The sequence below is a fragment of the Anolis sagrei genome, chromosome 4, assembly GCF_037176765.1.
Source record: "Anolis sagrei isolate rAnoSag1 chromosome 4, rAnoSag1.mat, whole genome shotgun sequence".
NCBI classification, from domain to species: domain Eukaryota; kingdom Metazoa; phylum Chordata; class Lepidosauria; order Squamata; family Dactyloidae; genus Anolis; species Anolis sagrei.
Window position 1 is genome coordinate 35,168,875 of NC_090024.1, and position 27,897 is coordinate 35,196,771.

The 27,897-nt window shown below is 39.1% G+C and overlaps 1 protein-coding gene and 1 pseudogene across 4 annotated transcripts in view; one reads left to right on the forward strand and one right to left on the reverse strand.

Annotated features, from left to right (window-relative positions):
* The window catches only part of RUNX1T1 (RUNX1 partner transcriptional co-repressor 1), a 164,410-nt gene that overhangs the window by 70,200 nt on the left and 66,313 nt on the right, over positions 1 to 27,897 (forward strand). The gene's annotated exons all lie outside the window — the stretch shown is intronic.
* On the reverse strand, positions 211 to 27,836 carry LOC137096768 (afadin- and alpha-actinin-binding protein-like; annotated as a pseudogene).

Consider the following 27,897-nt stretch of genomic DNA (forward strand, 5'->3'; position numbering starts at 1 on the left):
TTAAAAACATTTATCTCAATATTTCATGCAGGGACATGAAAGAAGCCTCCCACAGGATGGTAAAACTTCTGGGTGTCCCCTGGGCAACATCCTTCCGGACTTGCAGTTTTTCAAGTCACTCCTGACACAGAAAAAAAAACCTCTTTTCCTTCATAACCACCCCCTTCTCTCTGAATCCTCTTTCCATTTTGATTTGGTCTCTGTATTCCATCACTTTTGTTCCTGAGCACCACCTACAGAATATTCAGTCCACAGCAGCACAGATTCTACATTGAACCCCAGTTCTTCAACCATCTGATATACTTCTGCCTCAGTTAGCAATGTCACTACCCAGTAATGAGTAACAGCAAAGCTTGTTACTGTTAGTTATAGAAAGGTAAGATTGTTATTTATTCAATTAATACTAATGTTATTCCTCACTTATGAAAATTCTATTAAATTCATGGGGTCACCACAAATGTAATGATACTGCAAGAGGATTGTATTTCCAAGAGTGATGTTATGGTTTGAGTGTTAAACTATGACTCTGGAGACCAAGGATCTTATGCCCACAGAAAACATGTTTGATCCAGCTTATGCCATGGAAATCTACTGGGTGACATTGGGCAAGCCTCTCAGCTTAGTAGGTTTACCATCAGGTTGCCATAAGATGGAAGTGATTTGAAGATACACAACAATGAAATGTTCCTCTTTTCTAACTATTGCAAAAAGGAACAAATTGCAAGTACTATGTTATTTGCCTGTGCACTTAATGGCATCACCCAGTGGGCTTTTATGTCAATGTCACATTCATCCCTTTATTTATTTATTTATTTATTTTACTATACTTCTATACCGCCTTTCTCAGCCTTATCGGCGACTCAAGGCAGTTTTGTGTTCTGCTTTTCCATAAGGTTGCATCCAAAGTGGTTTATAATATATTAAAGGATTTTTAATAATGCAAACTCATAACAGGGACACTTCTACTTCATGATAATTTCAATAGATAAACATATAACAGAAATATAAACCCATACATATGTAGTATTGATCAACCAGAAAGAGAATAAAACCTAAAGAGAATAAATCTAAAACAGAAATAAAAGTACGCTACTTACAAAGCTAGATAACCATTCCACAAAGGAAACAGAGACTTCTCTGCAATTGATGTACAATCACTGGCATACACATCTCTTACTTTGGCTTCCTTCCCCCTTGGCTTTCACCTATGGCCTAAATCCAATTCTCAGTCTGTATGAGCAGAGAGTACTGAATCCGTGAAAATTTGGAAAGTGAACACTTCTGTAAAGTCCATTGATTCAGTGGAATTAACAGTCAGATTTAGTCTAATGTCTTCTCTCTCTTAACTCCTTTTCAGTCTCTCATTGACAGGTTCCTAGTTTTTACATTGTTTGCTCCCTTCTTCAAGGACCATTTCCACCAGCAAACACTATCACAATCATAGTAGTGTGGGTCCCTTGATGTTAGTATCTCCAATAAGCACCCTTTGAACTGTCATCAACTAGAATATTAAATCTGAAGAGTTGTCAATGAGCTTCTCTACATACGTAGAGATTGCTTAGAGCCTCCGAGGTCAATGTTAACATCTTGAATTGTGCCCAGATGTTTGGGAATCAAGAGACAACAGCTGGATCAAACATGTTTTCTGTGGCCAAGGCAAGCTGTTCACATAGATTCTGTGTAAGTTTTGAATGTAAGAAACTAGAAGGTAGACTTCTGCCAGGTCAGAGATGACTTGTCTGTCTGTCTCAGTATATAAATTATGTCTGTCAGTGTCTGTCTTCTGTTTCAGTTAGATATATTTCCTATCACCTGCTTCCTGGTACTTTTTAGAGATGTCAACTATTAAGGTTACACACTATCTACTGCTGAAACCTACATATAGTCCTGATCCATTTTTAAGACATCAAAGTAAACATTACAGTGCACAACCTAGTGCTGTCCAGATGTTTTGGAGTTGAACTCCTATCAGTATCAACTAGGATATTGAAAGTCAGGAATTATGGAAGACCCTGCTGATTTTCCTTGTAGCACTGCAAACTAATTTGAGAAGTTGTCAAGATATGGTTGATGGCAGCAAGATGAAAAATAGTCCAACCATATTATTGTTTCTTTGTTTTTCCCTTTCAGTATATTAACCACCTGCTTTCACATCTTACCATTGCTTAATGCAATGGCATAACTGCTTGTAATGGCTGTACCACTGAGTTAGTGAAAGATGTTGCTCTCCTGACTGATAAGGGTTACAAAATTGGTGGATGATGGTCAAGCAAACAGAAAAATCATCTAAGTGGAAAGGGAAGAAGCAAGACTGTGAATTGGCATGGGAGAAGGGTCAGATGGGGAGAGGAGAGAGCTGGAAGGAGGAGTGGGTTGGATAGGAAGCATCAAAGACAGAATGAAAGGAGTGTAAAGGGAGGCGCAATCAGGGACCAAGCCCAGATGGCATGTTATTCGGGGACTCCTCTCGTAGTGCCACTGCTAAGCAATATACAAGTAAAAAGATGAGAGAAAGCACACCCACTGGAATGTTATGACAGCATTTAACATTTAGTATGTTAGCTGTGTAAAAGATCCTACCTTTACATTTGTTTTTTTTGGTTTTTTTGCAATTATCATATATACCTGTTTTGTGAGAACTATCTGATGGCTTGAAATCCTGTCACTCAAGCCCTCTAGTTTCTAGATTTTATGTCTTCCCAAATACAGTTGACAAATATGTCCCATGCCCAGCCTTTGGGGAAGCAAAGCCTTTTAAAATGGACAGCAACCATCTTTTTCGCTCCTGTGCTAGCTATTCCTTAGATCAGCATATTTTATTCCCATTTCTACTAGAGCAGGCTTTCTGGCACAAGTCTTAAGGGAGAAGTTTTGCTTCTTAAATCTTTATGGTATGCTTAATAGTTTTGTCAAAAATGTTTAGCACTTCTGGCAGTTAGGTGTTTTTGCTGATGTGCCACTCTGAATGTATCATACCTATTCTGATGGATGACCCAGTGGAGATTTCCCCTTCTGCAAGTAACACTTGCCACATCCAAATCAAAATAGCTCTTTGTCACTTTGATAAGCAGCTGTGTTGTAAATATATCCTTTTGGCCTTGCAAGTAATGCATGGGCTCTTAATTTCTCCCTGTTCCTTGCTGCTGTGAAGGAAGCAGCTTGCATTGGTGTGGAAGTGTGAGACCTTAGCAGGTTTTATCTTGAAAAAGCAGTCCCAAATTGGCCTTTCTTAATTATACTGATCCAAAATGAGTAATACTTTAATGTATAAATAATTTTAACCCATTGTGCCACTGGGGGCTCCTGCACTTTTTGATAACCATGGTGTATATTCTGGAACCAGAACCACAGCAGATAACCAGGAGCCACTGCATTTTCAATGCCACAAATGGTTAGGAATTGGAAGTAGGCATATTCACAATAACAAAACACTTTTTGAAAAGTTGGGTTTTCTTCCTTATTTGTGAATGTGACAAAACATTGTAACAGTGTCAACCTAGATTAATTGCAAACCACTTTTTTAAAAATCTGGAGTATACTGCTCTTTACTAGTTTTTTATTCAAATGATTTGCATTTAGTACTAGTTTGCATTTCTAGTGTATGTGCTTCCACCAAAAATGATCAGAACAGATCATTACTAGAGAAGCTGCTAGTATTTTTGACGTACTGAGCATTATGTAGAATGAATGTATTTTACTACAGCGATGACATTGTTCCAATTTCTATATTCGAATGCATTTCCCTTCTCAATATCTTTCTTTCCAATGCAGATAAGTAAGTGAGGTAGGGTGTTTCAGATTTATTTCTATTGGATCAAGCCACCTCCCATACCACCTCGTGTATCGTGTTGGAAGAAAAGTGGGATATAAATTTTACCCTATTTACTCAAATCTAATACTCAAAATTGCAGGGCACATTAGATTTGGTGGCTCATTAGACTCTAAGTAATATGGTAGTACATTAATTAATGAGATGTCATGGCTTGTTTTACATCTCACAGTTAATTTTTATTTTTAAAATACTAAACAAACATTCACATTAAACTTGGAACCTCATCACATTAAGTGTAGAATTTGCCTTTCTAGTGAATCCACGCGGGACCTGGTGGGGGGAATGGGAAACCCATTGCCCTGTATCCTGCATTGGTCGCTTTCCCCCTCACCTCATCCCATCAGAGGGGGGAAGCATCACCTATGTTTTCTATGCAACATGAGAAGACTCCTGTGTTGTCGCCATGACCTTTTGTGACACTTCCACTTCACCTGAATGCCACTGGAAGTAGATCAATATCATGTAATGGGAGCTGGCAGGCTTTGTGCCTCAAGTGAAGTTGAAGTGTTGTAGGATGGACAGTTTTGCTCGTCCGATGAGGTCATCAATATATGGAAGACACCACACTAGCCCAGTCTTTTGGTAATAGATACAGTTGGATAAGAACCCGATGGACATTAGTGTATATCATATAGTCCTCCTTGTGTCATTCAGGTTAGCTCAGTACCACCAGAAGACAGTGCCAGTCTGGCCATGTCAAAAATATAGAGTTAGGATCTTACCCTTAGGCATCAAAGTGTGTCAGGCTGGCCCTGAAAAAGTTTCTAAAGAATTGTATTCAGAGGATCTTTGTGAGAATGAAAAAGGAGTTGAGCTCAAGCCTTATCTCTTTTGGAAATCTAAATAAAAATTGCAAAAGAACCACTGTATACTCCCATGATGCATACCATTTGTTTATCATCTTTCACTCTTTTTTGAAATAGGAGTGACTTAAATAGGAAGGGGAGGTGTGTGCCACATTGCTTATGCATAATTTAAGACAATTTATGCTAGTTCAAAACCAGATGTATTTCCATTCCCACCCTGCATAATCTACCATTTATCTTCTGTTATTATCTTTCATACTTGGTACTCTTCAGTAAGCACAGCCTGACACATCTTATGGCTTTTGCCTTATGAGATAAAATAGATTGAAAAGGATGCTTTGACACCACCTGGAGAAGATGAAGCAACCCTGGAGCACTGTGCTTTGGGAGCAGGTGATAGATGCTAAGAAATGTGTAAGTGTGTGACATAGCTGAGGGGTTCCAGTTTGAAGAAGGGAAAAATAATAATAAAAGGAATAAGAAAAAGAGAGAGAGAGGGAGTAGGAGCATTAATACATCTTCTTGAGGTTTGATGAGACATCTACTGCCTACCGTTCCATCTGGTGCTTATGATAGCCTGGCATATTAGCATGCTGCAAGTTCATAATGTATTCAAGGCAAGAAAGCATCACTTGCATATTAATTGAGGCATCCTCTTTCTCAGAGCCTCCTTTTGCATTTCAATCATGTTTATTCCCTCTAAGTCATAAGCACACGGAGTTGTAATGGGTTTTCTTTCTCCCCCTTCCTCCTCCGAATTGCAGAAGTGTTTTGTACAAGCAACTACCCAAGAGGAAGTTCTTGAATATTGGGGTAAGGTTTGCAATTGCCTGTGGCCAAGAAACAAAAGGCTGCATTAGATCTTGTCTCATATCCTTTATATCTTGCATTATGACTTCTCACTTTACAAACTATGGTTGAGTAAGGAATGGATAGCTTGGTTTAAAAGAAAATATCCACAACCTTAATGTAATGTGAACAATATATGTTTGCACTAAATTAAACCAGCATAGACCCCTTTCAAATGTTTCAGACCTCTGAACAAACCTCTGAGGACCCCTGCCATATATGCAGGTGAAACATGAGGACAGAATGCTACTAGAACATGACCGTACAGCCCAAAAACGCACAGCAACCCTGTTTCAGAGCAGTTCGAAAAAAATGAGATTCCTCCTTGCTTATGAAATGAGTTATAAACATTGTCATCACAGCACCCACAGATTCTATTCTCCATGACACACACACACACACCCCAAGGTAAGCATTGATTTAACCATTTTATAATGGTTTGACTACATCATTGTATATAATGGGATATGAGCATTCCTGGAAGGGAGATCCCTGGAACCAAATCCCCACAGATAACAAGAGCCCACTGTATTTTGTATCTCATATGTGTAGCCAAACTCAGAATATTTTTTAAATCTACCCAAAATCTGCCTCCTCTTTATTTTTACATCCATCTTTTGTGCTTAGGATTATCAGTTTTTATTAACCACATATGGTGCTATTGGAAATGTTCTGAAGCCCAACTCTTTACACAATTCAGCAATATCTTATGTATGTGGTTAGGTGGAAGGAGGGAGAGATTTAGGGTGGATTCTGGTAAGGCTATCTCCGAGGATGCCTGCCATAGATGCAGGTGAAATGTCAGGAGCGAATGCTTCTAGAACATGCCCATGTAGCCCAAATAAATGACAACAACCCAGTGATTCCGGCCATGGAAGCCTTTGACAATACAAAGTGGTATTAAACTGCATTAATTTTACAGTTTAGATGCGGCTTTAGCCTATGAAAGCTTATGCTACCAACTTAATTTTAAGGAGATACAATATACCTTTTCTTACTAGTTCTCATCCATACATTCTGGTGAGACAAATGGTCCATTCAAGGAAATAGCCCTGAATCATTTTCATGCATGCCATTATGGGTTTCATATTGCCTTGAAATTGAAAAGTTTGATAAATTAATTTATTATGTTGCAATCTATGAAATACCACAGCTAATCAATCATTTGGGTGTAAATCAGGATGACCAAGTAATTAGTGGCAATCTGTTCTTCAACTTAGCTTATGCCCACTTCTCTGAACCACTAATTTGCCCAAGGTTCCCCTTGGTGAATCTCAGGGTTCAAATGAAAATTGAAGAGACCACACAAATGTAAGGTCTAATACTTTTGAAACAAAGGTTATCTGAGAGCACTTGCATCTTTAAGGTGTGCAATAAACATTATGGATGTAGGCAAGTAAATATAATATCTAAACATCTCCTCTGTCGGTAAAGCTGATTTGGCTTTCTATTGCTGGTAGAAGACCCATCCATGCCAACTGTGTTAGCCATGTGCTGCAACAGATGCCACAGTCGTTCCTCTTCCCTCCTAGCTCATTTACATTTTTCATTGAGGGAAGTATTTCCCTGGAGACTTCACAAGATACAAGGAAACAAACACATTATGCTCTTCTTGCCATCTTAAACAGCACAGAAGATTTTCCTGTCTTCTATTTGACTGGGGAAAAATAGACTTCAAGCAAAAAAATTAAATCAGCAAGTCTCCTCTCTTTCCCGTTATCTTATTCATACAGTTAAGGGCTATCACTGTCAGGTGGCATATTCCTATCTATGAAAATAGATAATAGTTAGGAAAAGGTTTTATTTTTCACTTAGTACATGCCTATAAACATATTTGCCCTTTTAGTAAAGCTATATGTGTTTTTGAAAGGGCCTGCAATTCTAGTTATTTATTTACCTATATGTATAGCATATCGTATACTGGGTGGAGTGGGTGGTTCCTCCCACTCATCCATTTGAAAGCCATACAATCATACAATTGGGTGGTGCTTCATGGGCCTCTGAATTTTCCTCCATGAAGAAAATCCAGCTATAGCATTCTCAGTAAGTAGCTGTTTGTCATCTATATGAAAAAAATTAGAGATGGAGATCCCTCTAGGTCAGTGGTTCCCAACATTTTTTTTTTGACCAAGAACCACTCTCCAACATAGTGCCAAAAGGATTACGAATTAGTTTTTGGTCAACTTTAGCTTCAGTTTGGTTATTTGGGGTGCTGATTCAGAAAATTGCATTGGATAGACCACATCAGCTCTGATACAGAACATATGCCATCCAGTAGTCACCACCTGCTCACCCACAGAAAACCATATTTAATAATCTAGAGTTGGCGTGATCTATCCAATGCAATTTTCTGAATCAGCACCCCAAATAACCCAAGGAACAGGCTAAAAACAAAGACACCAAGAAAAAAATATTTTTCACTTGAGCTGTGTTATTATCCATGGATTTTGTTAGTGTTCATATAAAAAAAATACAAAAAGCAGAGCATGAGGCCCAAGAAACTGTCCCCAACAGCTTTCTCTTGCTTCCTCGCCATGGGCACATGGCTACTAGGAAGGGGGCGTGGTCCATGGGGTGTTACAACAGTGCAGTAATGGTGAGGTCGCGGACCATATTTTAGTCTTTGTGGACCACTGGTGGTCCATGGTTGGGAACCACTGTTCTAGGTCATTGGCTCCAATATTGTGCTCTTACTATCAAGATATTTCTTCTAATGCTCTATCAAAATGTATCCTGCTTTAACTGAAAACCATTAGGCCTGATTCTACCTGTGAGGAAGTAAAAAAAACAAGCACCTTCTCAAGTAATCTGTAGTTCGAGTCTTAATGCTTCCATTTTCCCAACCGTTTAGTGTCTCTTTTAAGAGAGAATGGTGGGATGATGATGACAATGATAATAATAATCATCATTAGCTACACATTACACTTTCTGTAGTGTTTTGATATATATAGCTCTCATCTCATCTTCCACCTGCTCTTACGCTTGTGGCTTATAATTGAGCAGATTGAGTTGAGAAAGAATGAGCCATCAAGGTTAGCCAATGAAATTCATGACAGTCTGGATTTGAATTTGATACTTTTCTTTTTTAATTTATCATTACAGTTGCTGTTCTTCATGTGTTCTGAGGTGTGTGAAAGATAGAGGGAGGGAAAGAGAAATTTTGGAAAGTGATGTACTTGGTATAGGTATTGTTTTTATTTCATGTCCTAAACTTCAACAATATGAAATTCACACATGAATTTCAGATTTTGATCAACTTTTCAGTTATTATTTATTTGTGCAATTTTTGCATTTGTATTTTATTTAGTTTTCAAATGTGGTTTTGCACACTAATTTGTGCTTTTATTGATAACAGAATGGCATCTAGATAAGGAAAGAAAAGAATCAGTCAGAGAAGAAATTATTATTGCATTAAACTTATTTACAAAAAGGAAATGTGGTTTTTGGTCAAAATTCAAGCTACTGACTTGAATAAAATGCCTATTTATTAGTCACACATGCAGGCCTACTCATTAACACTAGCAGATGTGTTGATTATAATCATCATTATTATTCTAATGCTTGGGAGCGCACTGATGTTGCTGAATAGGATACTGGAGGAGGTAGAGGGTATGACGAGCAACTTTAGTCAACACGTACAAGAGTCTTGAAATGTTTCTTAATGTCCTACAGAACTGTTAACATCTGCATATCTTGTGAGGAGCCACATTTGTTGCAGCTGTACTCTAGCTCCAACGTAAAAAGGAAGCGGGAAAGTCAGAGTTAAGAATGAAGCAGCTGGCTTTCAACAAAAAGATTTATTATTTTCTCTCATTACCCTAGACCCAAAATAAATACCAGCAGGGCTGTTTAAAGCAACATTGTCTTTTGGTTTTAAAAAGTGATAGGCTGAAATCTTTGGTGTTAAAACTAAAGTTATCACTACAAAAACGAATTTACTGAAACAGGAAGACGATTCTACTGAGTGATTCAAGAATAAAGATACATGAACCTTGTGACCCTAACCTAGCTATGTCTGTGGTACTAATATGAGTGGAAAAAACCCAAATGGTGCCAAAGAATTGAGCAAAGGTGATGTGCATCCATTACTTTGGAAAGGGCTAGAGGACTGAACTAGTAGGACTGGGAAAACTTAAATGCCAACCCCACTGGCACAAAACTCCCTGGATGTGACCAATCAACTCTCACAACCTAATATTCTTTAAAGCAGTAGTTCTCAACCTGTGGGTCCCCAGATGTTTTGGCCTACAACTCCCAGAAATCCCAGCCAGTTACCAGCTGTTAGGATTTCTGGGAGTTGAAGTCCAAAACATCTGTGTCCATAACGTAGATGGAATCACATAAGCAGCTATGAATTCACTGGAGGAAAATCATGATATGATTACAATCAGGCCATATAAAAGTTATTCTTTGGATTGTAATTCCTAGCTTTGGGAGTCTGCGAATTGTAATCCAAAAAGTAACTTTTACAAGTACTGAATGTAATATGCTTTCTATATTACCTGCAGGAAAAGGAGCAGTCTTGGTGTATACTTTGGATTTTTTCCTATATCTGTTCCATTATAAGCAACAATGTTTAGAGAGTCTAGTTCAGGCATGGGCAAACCTTGGCTCTCCAGGTGTTTTGGACTTCAACTCCCACCATTCCTAACAACTGGCTGGAGAGCTGAAGTTTGCCCATGCCCAGTCTAGTTGGTATTTGGTGTATAAATGGCTTTGTTTACAGAGGAAATCTTTTATGCATTATTCATGTGAAAGTGCACCTCCCTCCATGACAACATGCATTTCCTGTACCACCTGCACAAAAACACATGAAAGATACTGGTGTCATTCAACCAGTTTGCAATGCTTCAGTATTAAAATTATTAAAAGATGTGTGGAGGCTGGATAGGTTCAAAAGAGAGAAAGGAGTAGCAAGGGAGAGGAGAAGATAGAGATCGGGAAGGAGGATGAAAAGGAGAGAGGGCCAGAAGGAGAGAAGGACTGAATCCCCCAGAACTAGACAGAAACATGTTAATTATTTTGAATGATATTACTGATTACACTACTTAGTTTTTCAATCTATATAACAGGGATCGGAGACATGTGGCCATTCTGTCAAACCTAACTAGTATACTATAACCCAGCGTCTCTCAACTTGGGGGTCGGGACCCCTGTGGGGGTTGCAAGGAGGTGTCAGAGGTGTCACCAAAGGCAATCAGAAAATACAGTGTTTTCTGTTGGTCGTGGGGGTTCTGTGTGGGAAGTTTGGCCCATTTCTGTCATTGGTGGGGTTCAGAATGCTCTTCGATTATAGATGAACTATCAATCCCAGCAACTACAACTTCCAAATGTCAAGGTCTACTTTCCTCAAACTCCATCAGTGTTCACATTTGGACATATTGAGTATTTGTCCAGATCTTCATTGTTTGAGTGCACAGTGCTGTCTGGATGTAGGTAAACTACAACTCTAAAACTCAATGCCCACCAAACCCTTCCAGTATTTTCTGATGGTCATGGAAGTTCTGTGTGCCAAGTTCAGTTCAATTCCATCATTGGTGGAGTTCAGAATGCTCTTTGATTGTAAGTTAACTATAAATCCCAGCAACTACAACTCCTAAATGACAAAATCAGCCTCCTCCCAATCTCACCAGCATTCAAATTGTGCCGTATCATGTATTTGTGCCAAATCTGGTCCAGTGAATGAAAATACATCCTGCATATCTCATATTTACACTACAATTCATAACAGTTGCAAAACTATACTTATGAAGTAGCAACTAAAATAAGTTCATGGGGTCACCACAACATGAGGAACTGCATTAAGGGGTCGCGGCATTAGAAAGGTTGAGAAACACTGCTATAATCCATGTTGAGAGTAGATAGAAGTTATAGTCAGCAACATCTGGGGAGTCTAACATTCCTCAGAGGTAGACATGCCCTGCTATAAGGATAGACATGTCTGACAGAATACTAAGGGACTTGTTATTTTCATCCATTCCTGCATCCTGGTCAGCATTTCGAAATACATGAGGTGCCTCTATCCCAGACTTTACACTAGTTTGAATCAAAGAACAGAAATGTGTTATGATTGTCTGCAGGAAAAAAAACCAGCAATTAAATTCTGCGTTTGTTGAGTCTCATCTGTTTCTATATTCTTCTTTGTAAAAGTCTGTCAGGTCTGCCAAACATAGCAGTATCCTCTCCTAGTCTGTCCATTCCAAACCTGACATCATTTACTGTCCAATGTTTGACTAACTAAATTGAAAGGTTAATAATGTAGTTTATAAGGATATAAACTGGGGCTTTCCCATTTCTATTACTGCCTTTCCCATGGGTTCCATTCCTACAATCCCATTATAAATTAACATTGACTTAGAAGGAATAAGTTCTTCCCTGGAATTTCCACTCCATCATTTTCTTCCCCATGTTTTGAATAGGTTTCTACTTATTTATTTAGAATTATGTCTTTAAATTTGTATTCCACTTGTCTCCTGATATATATATAGTCACAGATTTTCAGCAGTGATGTCAAAAATACTCACAAACCTTGTAAAATGTCACAGAAAACTATTTTGTCCAAAATGCACTAGTTTTTAATGCAACTTGGGGGTTTTATAGGAGAACTTTAATCAAAAAATGTGAAATGAAAAAATATATTATTTACATTATTTATACCCCTCTTTCCCCTAGAGCTGATGTGGTAGCAGTAATCTTTTATTGATAGTCAGCTTCTCCCCTCCCGACATCCCCATTGCCTCGGCACTATAAGAGTATTTTGCCAGACCAGACGCTCTCGTTGCCACATGGTTTTGAGGCAATGGTGTAGTAATGGTGAGGCCACAGACCATATTTTTGTTCTTGCTGACCACTGCTGGTCCATGGACCACAAGTTGTGAACCACTGCCTTAGCAAAATAACACAACAGGGTATTTGTGAGTTCAGAAACAATTTCAGTCTTCCATGAACATCTATCCACCTAAGGCAAGTGACTGACATTTTAAATAGTAAGGACAGTGAAAAATTGCTACCTTATTTTGGGACTGAAAATTAAATGATTAGGCTCTTTTATTATTAAAAATATTCAATATATCCAATGTTACAATTCCTTTTGCTTTGGAGATATGGAGGTGATTCATAGAATCATAGAGTTGGAAGAAATCTCATGGGTCATCCAGTCCAACCCCCTGCCAAGAAGCAGGAATATTGCATTTAAATCACCCCTGACAGATGGCCATCCAGCCTCTGTTTAAAAGCTTCCAAAGAAGGAGCCTCCACCACACTCTGGGGCAGAGAGTTCCACTGCTGAATGGCTCTCACAGTCAGGAAGTTCTTCCTCATGTTCGGATGGAATCTCCTTTCTTGTAGTTTGAAGCCATTGTTCCGTGTCCTAGTCTCCAGGGCAGCAGAAAACAAGCTTGCTCTCTCCTCCCTATGACTTCCTTTCATGTATTTATACATGGCTATCATGTCTCCTCTCAGCCTTCTGTTCTTCAGGCTAAACATGCCCAGCTCTTTAAACCACTCCTCATAGGGCTTGTTCTCCAGACCCTCGATCATTTTAGTCGCCCTCCTGTGGACACATTTCAGCTTGTCAATATCTCTCTTGAATTGTGGTGCCCAGAATTGGACGCAATATTCTAGGTGTTGTCTAGAATAGAGGGATAGCATGACTTCCCTGGATCTCGACACTATACTCGTATTGATGCAGGCCAAAATCCCATTGGCTTTTTTTGCCGCTGCATCACATTGTTGGCTCCTGTTTAACTTGTCCACGAGGATCCCAAGATCTTTTTCACACATACTGCTCTCAAGCCATGTGTCCCCCGTTCCGTATCTTTGCATTTCATTTTTTCTGCATAAGTGGAGTATCTTGCATTTGTCACTGCTGAACTTCATTTTGTTCGTTTTGGCCCATCTCTCTAATCTCTCTAATCTATTCAGTTTTTTTTTTAAAAAAATCAGACTGCTGACATTTCATTCTTGAAAAAAATAGAAAATAATTATGTAAAATGCCTCAGCTTAGTTTCTAAATGTAACTATAGCTTCTTGTTTCTAGGTGTTCTGAATAAGAGCAATCGTTATACACAGTATTCATTTCAAAATAGATTATTATTACTTTCCCTGTTCCAGTCCAAAGGGACTACTCTCTAGGTCAGGGATGGACAAACTTCGGCCCTCCAGGTGTTTTGGACTTCAACTCCCACAATTTCTAACAGCCTACTGGCCTGCTCTAAGTTATCCCAAGAGACAGTATAATCATTATACTGTACAAAATATGAATGGGAGATGATCTCCTCTATGAGGTACTCCCAGTTGCATTTCCTATTTGACACTTATCGCTGACTATCACAGTGGAAACATCCTTATTTTCTCCCCCCAGCCTCCAACAGATGCATTTGATATAGGCCTAGTAACTGCAGCCCTTTAAAATGTCACAAAATGGATCTGGCTATCTGAAATACATTAGAAACATCTGAAAATTATTTGCAATAAGTATATCTATCTGACTAAAACTGCCTTGTGCATACCCATTTGAGAACAAACTGCCTGGCAAAGTAAAAAAAAAAATAGTATGTCATTCTCTGACATTGTTTTTTAGCAAATCAGAAGCAAGTTCATGGCAAGGACCTTTGTGCTCCCATTCATCAAATTTGATGGAGAGAGAACTCTATTGAAAGGAAGATTAGACATTGTGGTGGGTTGTTGTTGGTTTTGTAGGCTTACAAAGACAGAACCGTCTAAACAGCTCATTGAATCAGAATTATAGCTATTGCAGAGTTAACACAATAATTTAAAATAATTCCAGTTCAGAATGTTATCTTCATCTTGGTTATGCCCTTTATTTTATTGTCATGGGTTTTTGTTGTTGTTGATGATGATAAAGTAACAGCTTTCTATTCTGACATTTATGGGAAAGAACTCTACAACTCCTTCCTCTATAGAAATGTACCTCAGTTAGTGAAGTAAATACTTCCTTCATTTTTTTCCTTCTTCAACAGAAACATTGGTATCAGAGGCAGAAATAACATGGAAAGAATAGGAATATCTTCCTACACCACAAAAAGACAACACAGTGAAGGCATCTGCCCTTGCGCTTTGCTACTCTGCTGCTGAGTATGCATGCCCAGTGTGGAACACATCTCACCACACTAAAACAGTGGATTTGACTCTTAATGAGACATGCCACATTATCACAGTCTGTCTGTGCCCCACACCACTGGAGAAATTACACTATCTAGCTGGTATTGCACCCCCTGACATCTGCCAGGAAGTAGCAGCCAATAATGAAAGGACCAAGGCAGTGACATCTCTGGCCCATCCCCTTTGGGAGGAACCTCCTCTGGTGGGGGGCTTAGAGATAAGTGGTGGTTTTCTGAAGTGCTCTGAATTGCAGCAAGGAGTGAAAATGACCTTTGGGTATGGGCTGCTAATGGATATGGCCCATCTTCTTTGTTTGGCGGATCCCTCATGTTTTTCTTCCTCTCTGATAGTCACAGGGGCTGAAAACCTTTGGTTTGGATCTTTTATCTCCATCCTTGGCAATGAACAGAAGAATTCTTCCTTCAGGAGAAGGGCTTTCTGCTCCTCAAATTGCTTTCTCTCCCATCCTAGCCAAATGGCTGCTTCAGTGAAGTTTCCTTGCTCCATTTCAGATGCCTTCTTCTGATCCTCAAGCATGTCCCACTCCTCCAGGAGCCTTTGCTCTTCCTCCAGGAAGGAAGATCCCTTCAGGTGCTCTGGGAGTTCTGAGATGATGGCAGAAGTCAATTGCTCCTGGAAACACTGCTGCAGCTGTGCCACCTGAGCCCTGCTCTCTTCAGTCTCTTTCTTTAGCTTCATTATTTCCTTGTCATGGTCTGTTCCGCTGATGACAGGGTCTTGTCCCTCGCCCTTTGAAAATCGGGAGCCATCCGTAGTAGTCACAGCTTGGTAACCAAGGTTCTTCAGGTGATTTCTGAGGCTGCGCCACTGTTCCTGGAAGATCTCATATGGAGAGCTTTGCTCCATGCCCCGGGCAAGGCTCACATCCTTGCTCAACAGCTGGTCCATATCCTGGCCCACTTCTTTCAACAGCTGCTTCAGCTTAGCATTCTCTAAAGCCAAGGTCTGCTCCCACTGTTCCTACTTGACCAACTGAGTCCGGAGGAGCTCTTCCTCCTTGCTCCCAAAAGATGTTCCTGTTTTCCAGGTTGCCCAATTACCATCAGGCGGGGGGGGGGGGGGGAGGACATTTAGGATCTCAATTGTTCCTCTCTTGTCCCTCTTCTCCATCAACAGCTGGCTCATTCTTTCTTTCAGCTGCATCAGCTCTTGCTCTTTTCTCCTCCTTTCATGGAGGTGTTGTTGCTTTTGGTTTGCTAATGCCCTCTGGAGCTTGGTAATCTCATCCTTTTTTTCCTTCAACAGGCTACTCAGCTGCTTGTTCTTGCTCTGAAGCTGCTGCTCCTTGTTCTGTATGGCAGACATTTCTTTTTCACAACCTTCCACCTGATCTGAACCCACTGAGGAAGACTCTTTTGAAGGGTTTGATGGGGATGATGGGTTTGGCAATGAAGCAATTCCACATTGCCACTCCAGCAAACCTCTCTGAGCTCCCCAGAGTAAGTGAAGTGGGTTGCAGGGAATCCAAAAGCTGGTGACAGATGCACCTCAAAAGCATAGTTGGCTGTGTCTGTGAATGTCTCTTCACCTGGAGTAGCTGGGACACTCAAGGGCTCTATTTTCTACTCCAAACTGTGAATCGGAGACAGAGAATGGAAACAATCCTGGAAGCAGCGTGACACTCCCCCTTCCTTGGAAAGCCTTCTCTTGACATATCAAGGGTTCAACCTGGAACCTTTCTCATACACTTTGCCACTGAACTATGGCACTTCCCGATAACTTCAATACTATCCAGTCATTTATTTATTTAAAACGCACATATTTTATTATTTCTCTTTAGGCAAAAAGTAGGATGGAGGGGTAAATATTAGCATCCACCCCCATTCCATGATCCTGCTCTGTTTTTCCCCTCATTAGGTCAGTTTCTAATTTCTAAGCCACAAAAGTGTTAATAGAATGTCATATCTATTTGTGCCTTAAATTTATCTAAAGTTCATGGCTGACTTCAGCAACAGATTATTGATCGATTCAGTTAAATGCAAACTTCTTTGTTTACATTTCAAAATAACTCTAGTACAGGCTTCTATCAAAGTTTCAATGCTCTTATCAAAGTTCTTCTTATGGAATATGGCTTCACAGTTTCTTGGTTATCTTCCTGGTAGCTTATACTTAAGATTTTTTTTTTTTTTGTCGTGTCAGGAGCAATCTGAGAAACTGCTAGTCGCTCCTGTTGTGAGAGAATTGGCAGTCTGCAAGGACATTGCCCAGGGGACGCCCAGATGATTTGATGTTTTATCATCCTTGTGGGAGGTTTCTCTCATGTCCCCGCATGAGGAGCTGGAGCTGATTGAGGGAGCTCATCCGCCTCTCCCCGGATTTGAACCTGCAACCTGTCGGTCTTCAGTCCTGCCGGCACAGGGGCTTAACCCACTGCGCCACCGGGGGCTCCGATACTTAAGACAGAGTTAGGTGAATGCTTTTGTTCCATCCATTTATTTCACAATTCCCCAGAATTTCTACACCAGTAATAATTTTTGTATCATTAGGCCATGATCCTGTTTTGTGGGGAATACTGCATTTTTACAGATACCCAAAAGAGAAAGTGTTATCATTTAGTTGTTGTAAAAACAATGTACATTGTGTGTGTGAGAGAGAGTTGTTTAGTTTTGCAAACAATGGTTAAGGAAGAGAATGCTTGGCTATAGTAGATTTGCCACACAGTCCTAGCTCAAAGGCATGCTGGCTGTCAAGGAATTGGGCATAAGCCTCTTCTGCTGGCAGAAAACCCTTTCAGCCAGATGATCTCAGAGATCTGTTGACAGAACCATCTGCCAGCAGAACTGCTTTATTGGCTAAGATATGCCAGCAGAAGAGCCAAGAAGGGGGTGGAGAAGGGGTGGGGAATCTGAGTTATGCCAGAGCCAGACCTCCTCCAGACCAGAGACACAGCTGTAATTCTGGCATGAAAGGGTGAGGGTAGCGCCAAGCAATTTCCAATATCACTAAGATGGAATGTGTATGGGTTCATCAAAGATTCAGCTGGCTTAGTGTCAGGTTACCAGTCTCTTGGTTGTCTGACACAATTAAGGTTGCTCTCTAATACAGAAATATAAGAGAATCCATAATGTTAAACTATATGTTAAAGGATAACCAGAATGTTTCTGTAGAGTGATTTGTTAAATTGGCTTATTCTCACCATAGTAGCAATACCAGAATAACAGTATAACAGGTAGCACCTATTTTTCCTTCCACTCTACTTAATTTTTAAAATCTGATTCTTCTAAAGATGTGATACAAACTGTTTTAAATGCTGCTACTTTCAATTGTTTTCAACTATTGTACCATTTATAAGCATAGTATCATGCTCTTTTACTGTACTTTGGTTAATCAAGAGTGCATTAAATGAAATTTCTCTCTTATGTGTAAGATAAACTTTTAAAATGTAAAGAATATTTTGATTGACTATAGTAGTGTGAAAGAAATTCTCCATATTTAGTGTTTTTCTAGAGGTGGAGTGGTGCTTTCACTTTTGGAGCATGCTCCAACAGAGTAGAATAATATTATGTCTGGAGCTGACAATTGCTTGGGATTTGCCATGATGATTGCTCACAAGCGGCTTCTGCTGAAATATTGTTTATGTAGTGGTATTTTCTAATAGAATATTGTTGGATTCTACAACTTTGTTTTACAAACAACACGAGTCTTTACTTCTGTTGTGACTGGTGTATAAAAAAATGATCAATGCATTCATTGGGTTCAAGCCTGTTTATAGAGCTGCATAATGAGGAAAGCTGGGGTTAATACAATATATAGCTTTTAGAACCAACCATTACAGTTAACTACAACTCTGTGGGTCGGTTCAGAAATCACAACATACAATTGGTTCTATTAGCAACAATTTAGAATCAAACTGTACTTCAGAATGAATTGTCTATTTTCCCCTGATTATTTGAAAAACTGGTAGCCCCAAGAAACCGTCTTCGATCAAGGTCAATACTGTTCTTTCCCTTTAATTTATCTGAAAAAGCATTTTGGCCCATCCTTACACTTTCAGAAAGGAATAAAGTTGACAGAACTTCTTTTCCATAGTCCAGGAAAGTGTACCAACCATGTAAATGATGGATTCTTTACTTAGCTGACTGCATTCAGTAAAGAGCATTCGTTGAGGTCTTCTCAATCTTCTGTTGAGCATTGTCAGATGCCTGTTATTGAGACTATTTTCCACGGATTTGTCACTTTTCACTTATTTCATGCCCCACATAATGGTGGTGATGGTGGCAGCAGGTTTTGTTTCTGATTCCTTTACTGTCTTTTTCATTAAGCTTTCTGATGGGCACAATGCAATCTAGGAAGAAACCAATGACGAGGATTCCTACATGAGAACCTTGACTTATCAACAGGAAGAATGATTATTCAACTGTCCTTTGTAGCATGAGATGCACAAATTATTTCATATTTAGAAGTAAACTTTAGTAATAAGATTGCTCCTGATTGGAAAGTTAAATGCACATCTTTCACCTAATTTCTAGACCTATTCAAGTTGAAGCTGCTCCACTGTCGTATCAGCTGTGGGAATCAAAACAGTAATTCAAACTGAGGTTTCAAAAATCAAATGGTGAGGAAGAATGCACTGTATCTCTACTGGTAATAATGTTTTACTGATCACAGTCAAGTGATCAAGAAAAGTTGTGGGGTTTTTTTCTTCAACAGATGGCACTGATACTTCCAATAGTATTCTAAGGTCTGTTGATGAGCTCTGATGAGTTTAAGTTTGACAACTTCTCTACAAATGTGTAGCATTGCATTTTATTTGAGGAAAAAAGGATTGAATTATTTTGCTGTATCTAAAAGAGGAATGTATAGTGAAGCCGATTGTCTTTCCCCCCCTTAAATTCCCACATTAGTTTTGCCATATAGGGAAAACCATATAGGAAAACCATAACCGGGTTCTCATGGCTGCTTAACAGTGGTTCTAAGGACCATAATTAATTCAGTAACATTATCCTTAAATCCCTAGAATGGTATGGGAAACAAATAAGAGATTCTATATCAGTGGTTCTCAACCTGGGGTCCCCAGATTTTTTTGGCCTACAACTTCCAGAAATCCTAACAGCTGATAAAGTGGCTGAGATTTCTGGGAGTTGTAAGCCAAAAACATCTGGGGACCCCAGGTTGAGAACCACTGTTCTATATGGTGTTACTGTTGTACATAGAAAGTTTCTATTAAAATATTTTATACTCTGAGTTTAATGTATACATTCTGATTTGAAACTTCAAATTACTAGAAATTATGCAGACTTACTGCCATTTCATATGGAAGCAATAATTTGAAGAAAATGAAAAGAAATAATAATTCAACCAAAAACTCATACATTTAATGCAGTTGTTCAGATATGATGTGTTCATTTTTCCAATGTATGATTTCTTAACAATTGAGCTGATTTTTCAATGTTTTGATTTGACTTTCAGACCTGCTTAATTTGCAATGTTATTCTATCGGTGGGGGAAGGGGGGAAGTGGGGGGAAGTGTCCTGAAACTTCGCAAGGTCTGTCTTTGGGGATGGTCAGCCATCCTACAATGTTTCCCCATCTTCTTCTGCTTGTTCAGTCAGGAATCAGGGAACACTTGACTCCTGAAAATTGAGTCTTCTTATCATCTTCGTATATTGGCAAGACCAATTCCCATGGGCAGCCACCGGAAGTGGCTGTGCCTTGTGGGATGGCCTCTGTGGGACCAGTGAAGGTTAAGATGGGATGACTTCCTTAGAGGGGTTTAATTCCAGTTATATGGGCACAGCATTGCACTACTGATGTCTAATTCCTTCCAACCTTCCCTCCAAAATGGTATAGAAGCATTTAAAACTATGGATGTACTATTTAATACAGTACCCTATTTAATTCATCACACGGGCAAAATTGCCCATCCTGACAGTTTCACCTCACTTGAGGGACAGAGCTTTCCGGATCCCATTAGACGATGTAGATCTACTTCCCTGAAGTGAGGTGAAACTTTCATAAGAGGCAGCAGCAAGAACACAAGAGGGTTCCAATGTTCTCATTGAAAAGAACAGGGGGAAGCCAGGTGGTGGCACATCCCACACACACACCCCGGGGGGGAATGAGGTAAGAGGGGATGCAGGCAATGCAGGGCACAGGGCAACGGGTTCCCCATGCCCTACACTGGATTGGCCACAATCCCTGGTGAATCTCACCCACAATTTTGACCTCCATGTGATGAGGTCCCAAGGTCCCGAGTCAGCCTTATTTTTATTGATTTATTAAAAAGACAAAATTCAGATTTGCAAATAGCTATTTCTCGATTTTGTGGCATGAAAATGTAATAGTACTGTGATTTCATTTGTTAACAGACTTGATTTGGTCACTTCCTTTCTTGGATCCTGTAACTCTCAAACAAATGAACTTCAAAAGATCAGTCTACCTATCATCTGAGAGTGTATATTTTCTGTAAGAATCCAACTGTTTCTTGTAGTAATTGAAGCTGCTGCTAGTTGTAATAACTTATTACTAAAAATCTTTTTAAACAACATTCAGCATGGTGCAGAATAAACTCGTAACTCACCAATAAGAAAACAAAGCAGCACACCTAATGCCACTTAATAATATAGAATATGTGAACTAAGAGAAAACAATCATGAAAGAGCATAATAATTTGGAGTATTTTAATAGATTTAATAAAACATCAACTTAAAAATAAAAACTGTTTGGGTCAATTTTAAAAATACTACACATGAGATATTTTTCCCTTTTTGAAATGTTTTAAGAGCCACAATCACCATCTCTTTCAGCATTTTCCAACATGTCTTCCTTCAAAATTGATTCCCAGTACAACCCATCTCTAGGTATATCAATTTGTTGTTAGTAAATGTGTTTCATGTAGTAAAATTAAAGTATCCATACCAATATTTGTCTCTGTAGTTAATCCAGCTCCCTCTCCTATATTCACCACTGCTTCCCCCCCCCCCCCCAACGCACATCATTGTTCTTCTTAATAAGCTCTGAGGACCTTTGTAATCCTGTATAAAATATAAATGATGCTTCTTGAATTGATGGATATTTAATTTCTACTGTCAGGCTAATTTAATAGCTAATTTGGTCCTACATGGAAATAAAAAAATATAGACAAGGTAATATAATGGACTTGCTTTGAGGATTTATATGTATGGCAGAGTAATATGCTGTTACATACTTTATGTTAATATATACTTTGGTGGAGTTATTTCCGTGTTTCTTGTTTCTAATCTTCCATTTGTTTGAATCATATAATCATAGAGTTGGAGGAAACCACAAGAGCTATCCAGTCCAACCCCTGGCTATTCTATAGTTCCATTTTATAAAATATTGATTTAAGGAGAAGACACATTTTGTATTAATAATCTGAAATAAGATACTCTAAGTTGTCTCTCAGTGATGTAATGTCAGTCCACACTGGATCTCCTGTATTGTCCCCCCACGCAAATCTTCATTGGAAGCCTCTCAGACATGATTTAAGGGAACACAATTCACTGAAGTGGGAAGGAGAGAAATTGAAATATTAATTGCATATGTTGGTGTCAATATATGGCTTCAAGTAATTTCCAACTTATGACAACACAAAAGTGAATCTAATCACCCAGTGAGTTTTCATGGTCAAACAGAAATTTGAATCCTCTTCTCCGGTTGCAGTCCAACGCTCAAACCATTACACCACGCTAGCTTTCTGGTGTCGATTTCTTCTTGTTCTTGTGCACCTTCAAGCCATTTCTGACTTAAAGTGAGCCTAATGTAAACCTATCATTGAGGTTTCTTGGTAAGTTTTGGTCAGAGGGGATTTGCCTTGACCTTCTGTTGAGACTGAGAGAGTGTGACTTGCCCAAGGTCACCCAGTGCTTTCTGCAGCCAACCACATATTTGAATCCTGGTCTCCGGGATCATAGTCCGGAAACAGCAATATTAGCTGTGATTTTCATACTAACTTATACCACTCTCACATACCTACTCCTGTTTGTGTCTCACAGTACATAACAAAATCAATAATTTTGTCCTCCAAAATATGCTCTCGACTTAAACATAATGTTGACTTATACATGAGTTTCTCGTATAAAATTTGTTTTGTGTTCTAGTGTCCAAACCAAATTACTTATGAAATAAAGGACCTCTTCACATGGGCTTCTTTTCAGTGGCAGCAACAAGGTTTTTCAGGTTCAGCCATGGAGACCAACAGCTCACATTACACCCATTACAAGTATTTCCAGGGTGGCTTAGTAGCCGTAGCTAGTGGCACATGACGGGAGACTTCCCATCTTTCCATAAGGAAAGACAGGTTGAGGCAGCTTATTGAGGTTTTGTACTGTCTGATCGGGCAGGGGGAAGCCAGGACGGTACAAGGTGACAGGTCTGTACAAGGTGAGGATGTGGTGGTGGGACATGTGAGTGGCGATGCTCTTTCAGCAACACCTGAAGCCCATGCTGACCTACTGGAGTGTCTTCTCCAGCTTCAGCCCCTTCTTTGCCTTCCTGAGGAAAAGTCAGTTTGCCTTGGCATTATCTGTCAACTGGTATGAGGGGTGCTCTCTCTCCCCAAAGGGGCCCTCTTTACCCTGGGGCTCCTAACCGGCTCTCCTTCCTTCCCCCCATGTGATGAGGGGAAGCCTCAGTGGAACAGGGCATAGGGCGACAGGTCCCACACCCGCTGCATGGGAACCTCTGGGATGCAGCAAAGCAACCCAATTCAGGTGATGTGTGTAAAGAGGTCCAAAGTGATGGCTTTCTGTGTCCCTAAGTGTTTATGACCTATGGCAGTTTTTAATTTTTCACAGAAGATACGGCACCTCTGTACGCACTGGTAATTTGGAGAATATAAAGCAAGGATTTCATGTTGACACTGATGCACATTTTTCAACTCTTGCCAAAAGTGACAACTGCATATAAACAAGTTAGGAAGTCTATTTCCTCCAGTAAGTGAAAGCACATTGGCAACCCTTTTTAAAAGTTCCCTGGTCAGATATGTTTTTTTAAACAATTATTATTATTATTATTATTATTATTATTATTATTATTATTATTATTATACCTCTCTTTATCTTTCATCTTTCCTGAAGAAGACTCAAAGAGGCTTAACATAAAAGCATTATCATACAGTTTAAAATATATAAATATGCAAACATTAAACAGAATTAAATATAATCAGTATTTTTAAAATTCATAGTTAAAAACCATTAAAACATATTCAAAGTTAAAAACCACAGCACCCCCTGGCTCGCTCTAAAAATCATCTTCTTTAAAAGGCTGCCTGAATAAAAAGGTTTTAGTCTGCCACCAGATAGACAGCAGAGAGGGGGCCATTCTGGCCTCCCTGGGCAGGGAGTTCCAGAGTCAAGGGGCAGCCACCAAGATGGCCCACTGTCTCATCCCCACCAACTGAGCTTGAAATAGAGGTGGGACTGAGAGAATTGCCTCTCCTGAAGATCTCAGTGCCCAGGCAAGTTTGTACAAGGGGATACGGTCAGCCAAATAGCCTGGACCTGAACCATCTAGGGCTTTAAAGGTCATAACCAGCACTTTGAATTGTGCCCAATAACAGGCTGGCAATCAGTGGAGCTACTGCAGCAGGAGGGTTGTCTGCTCCCTGTAGCCAGGTCCAGTTAGTAACCTGGTTGCATCTCTTTGGAGCAGCTGAAGTTTCTGAGCACTCTGCAGAGGCATGTAGAGGGTGTTACAGTAATCGGCATGTAACTAAGACATATACCACCTTGGTTAGATCTGGCTTCTCAAGTAACGGGCGCAATTGGTGCACTGGCCACTGCCAATATCTGAGCCTCCAAGTTCAATGCTGAGTGAAGGAAGACCCCCAAACCTCAGACCTGTATCTCCATGGGGAGTGTAACCCCTTCAAGCACAGACTAGATCCCTATTCCCTGGCCTGCCTTCTGACTGTCCTGGAGTATCTCCTTCTTGTCTGGATTAAGTTTCAATTTGTTTGCCCTCATCCAGTCCATTACTGATGACATGCACTAGTTTAGGGTCAGGACAGCTTCTTGGCATTAGGTGGAAAGGAATAGTAGACTTGATCTTGATGACATCAGTAGTTCCTAAGGGGTAAATGAGGAGTTTGGAGAGACATATGTTAATATTTCTTCCCATCACAATTTTTAAAAAATGATGCTTGATCCCATTAAGTCCAAGAATAACTTTTGACTCTCCATATATTGCTGTCAGCATAGTCACATACACAGTATGAGTTTCACAGTAGAAGAAAGGCAGGATACAAATGTAAAAATAAATCAGGCTATACTGATGAGAAAATGCCACCTCTTCTTCCAATCTAAAATCCTAACTGTTTTCATTTCTGAATGGTTTAGTAATCATGGAGATAAAGATCCCCACACCCCATCCCTGGAAATGTGTTATTAAAAGCACAGTTTTTGGTCTCCACTGGTCCCTGGGATGCTATCCCACCATTACACTCTGTTTTAACACTTGATGTTAATAGATAGATTGCTAGTGTAATTTTTTTTTACTAAAAGGATGTATTTGTATGTGTATTTTGCATGTGAGTAAATGTATACACCTGAATTTTTATAGTGCTGGCATTTCAAATTAAAATTCTAGGGCCTTCACTACAGTTTCTTGCTATGATCATCTAATTAGTACATGTATAGTGTTCTAAGGGATTTCAATTGCTGCTGGAAATTTTCTTTCTTCTAAAGATCCCATTCTTGGTTTTTTTTTAATTTCCTCCCCTACAACACATGGTTATTAAACTGTAAAATGTCTTCATATGCCTACTTCATATATGTACATCCTGGAATGCTGGCATTTTTATGTTAAGACACACAAAACTTTCTCTGAAAGTATAGTCTAAGATTCCACAGCATTTTAATACATGAGCCTCTCCTCAGATTTTTGTCATGTCCAAAATCCAAATTCTAGTCTGATTTTTTTAAATGAAGGAGGTTGCTTTGTATTGGTTATATTGTTCTTGTTGATCGCTGCTGCAGCAAGCACTTTTTCCATTAATACAGTGTGTTTTGTGCAGTGTCTAGGCTAAAACACATGCTTTATCAAGTGTTTGGTTAAATTTGAATGTGTTATAAGTGGAAGTTGAACAAACTAAAAGTAAATGTATTTCCATTTATTTTAAACACATGATGCCAATGGTTGTGCTGTTTTTGCTCAAGAATAATACCATGAGAGCTAACTAAAGTTCTGTTGAAGAATAATATCTCATTTCAGGAAGTTGTATACATTTTAAAATTACAGTAATTGTCTCTTGCATTCTTCAATCAAGGAGTAAGAAACTAGAAATCTGATAAGAACGTAAAGATGTTTTAGACGTAGGTGGCATGGCATTAAATTCATAGCTTCTATTTATTTTGGACCATTTTAGAATGTAAATCTTTCAATGTGCTTTACACATTTCCAGATACATATATCTTCTTAGGTATTAGCATATTCTAGTATCAAGACTCTTGGGTTATAAAAAGCTTCCATGTTTGAAGAAATCTTCATTACGCTCATTTTGGTATAAAGGTTTGTTTGGTTCTTCCTTTGAATAATATATTCACTGGAATAATTAAACCCCAGTAACCTTGGATACTATAACCAACAGTATTAAACAGTGGTGTAGCATAACGTTTTTACTACATTGCATTGGGCCAACAGCTGCACAACAGAAATTAGAAGTTAGAAATACCTATTTCTCACCTACTTACAGTTTGTGTTTACATACACTCAGAAAATGTTCAACTGTTTCTACAAACATACACAGCTGGTAAAACTGTACAAATATGTTCAGGATAGTAACAGCTTTCTGTTGGATAGAGAAAATAGAAGTGGTTACTCAACAAAGATGATATAATAAAATACTGGCTTTTATTAGCCATGCATAGCATAATTTCTTCAAGAAGATGTTTTAAAATGCAGTTTGTTTTGTTCCTTTTCCCACTCTCAGAAACTAGGCAATCTCAAGTTAATATATTATTTCATCTATATTCAATAGCACATAATCTATTCAATTATAGTGTATTGCAATGAATTACTGTTCTGTTAATGTTAAACAGTGTATTGTAATGATTGAGTGGCAATAATATTAATCAATATAAATGTATAGACTGAAATCTAAGCAAGCTTGTAATAGCAGTGAACAGCATTTATGAACAGTGTCTCCACTGTTATACCTCTGAAACTATCAGAGGAATCTGGGATATGGTATAGGAGTGTGTGATTCAAAAGAAAGTAATATTAAAAGTTCTCATTCACCATGTCTGGACCTTTGGGTGGATTTAAATGCTGGGTGCTTAAGATCCGCATATCTGTTACTGTTCTGGTTCTTTTCCAAGATGTATTATGATGCCAGAAAATAACTAGTTTTGATTTTACAATTCAAACTAATGGTCAAATAATACAATGATGTTTTTTTCAGAATTTTATTATATTCGTTCTTATTCTAAATTGTCTTTGGTTCTATTTTCTGCATTCTAGGGAGGAAAACGTCAATCTGCTTTATCAGGCACAGTTGTTCTAAGATGTTATTCTCCAACTTTATCCACAAATATCAAAGTGATATGAGTTTTATATCAATAAAAGTTGTGATGTGTTTAGTCACAACTTGTCTTTAAAATGCATGTGGCAGAGCAGAGAGTTATTATGTATTTCCTGTGGTATATTCTAAAGGGATGGTAGTGATGTATGCATATATTCTTCATATCTTTATGTGGTGTTTTGTAAAGTATAGACACCTTAGAGGCAAATGCTACACCTTGGAGGCAAATGCTTTTGCGGAGGTCAAAATAGGCGAGATTAGCTCTTGAGGAAGCATCAGGAAGTAGGAGCTGTGTGATTGAGAGACCTTGGCAGAAGATCTCTAAAATTAAATCAATGTTTAAAATGCATAAATAAACCAGACAACATTTTATTGAAGACCATAGAGCCATCTGTTAAAATGTCAGAGAGATTTTTTTTTAATCTGTCATCATTTTGGATGTGAACCACCATGTATAAGGACCTCATAATATTGAGGTCATGATTGTGGGTGATAGCGGGGGGATTTGCCATTAATTGTGGCAAATCTGGCATGGGGCATGGGGAACCTGGTGTTCCCTGTTCTGCATCACCCCTCACCTCATCCCACGGGGGGAAGCATTGCCACCCAGCTTCCCCCCGTTATTCTCTATGCAACACGAGAAGCCTCCATGTTGCCAGCACTGCCTTTTGTGACAGTTCAACTTCACTTCAGGCACGGAGCCCCACTGGAAGTAGATTGACATTGTGTGATGGGATCCAGTGGGCTCTGTTCCTGAAGTGAGGTTGAATTGTCCTAGGACAGGC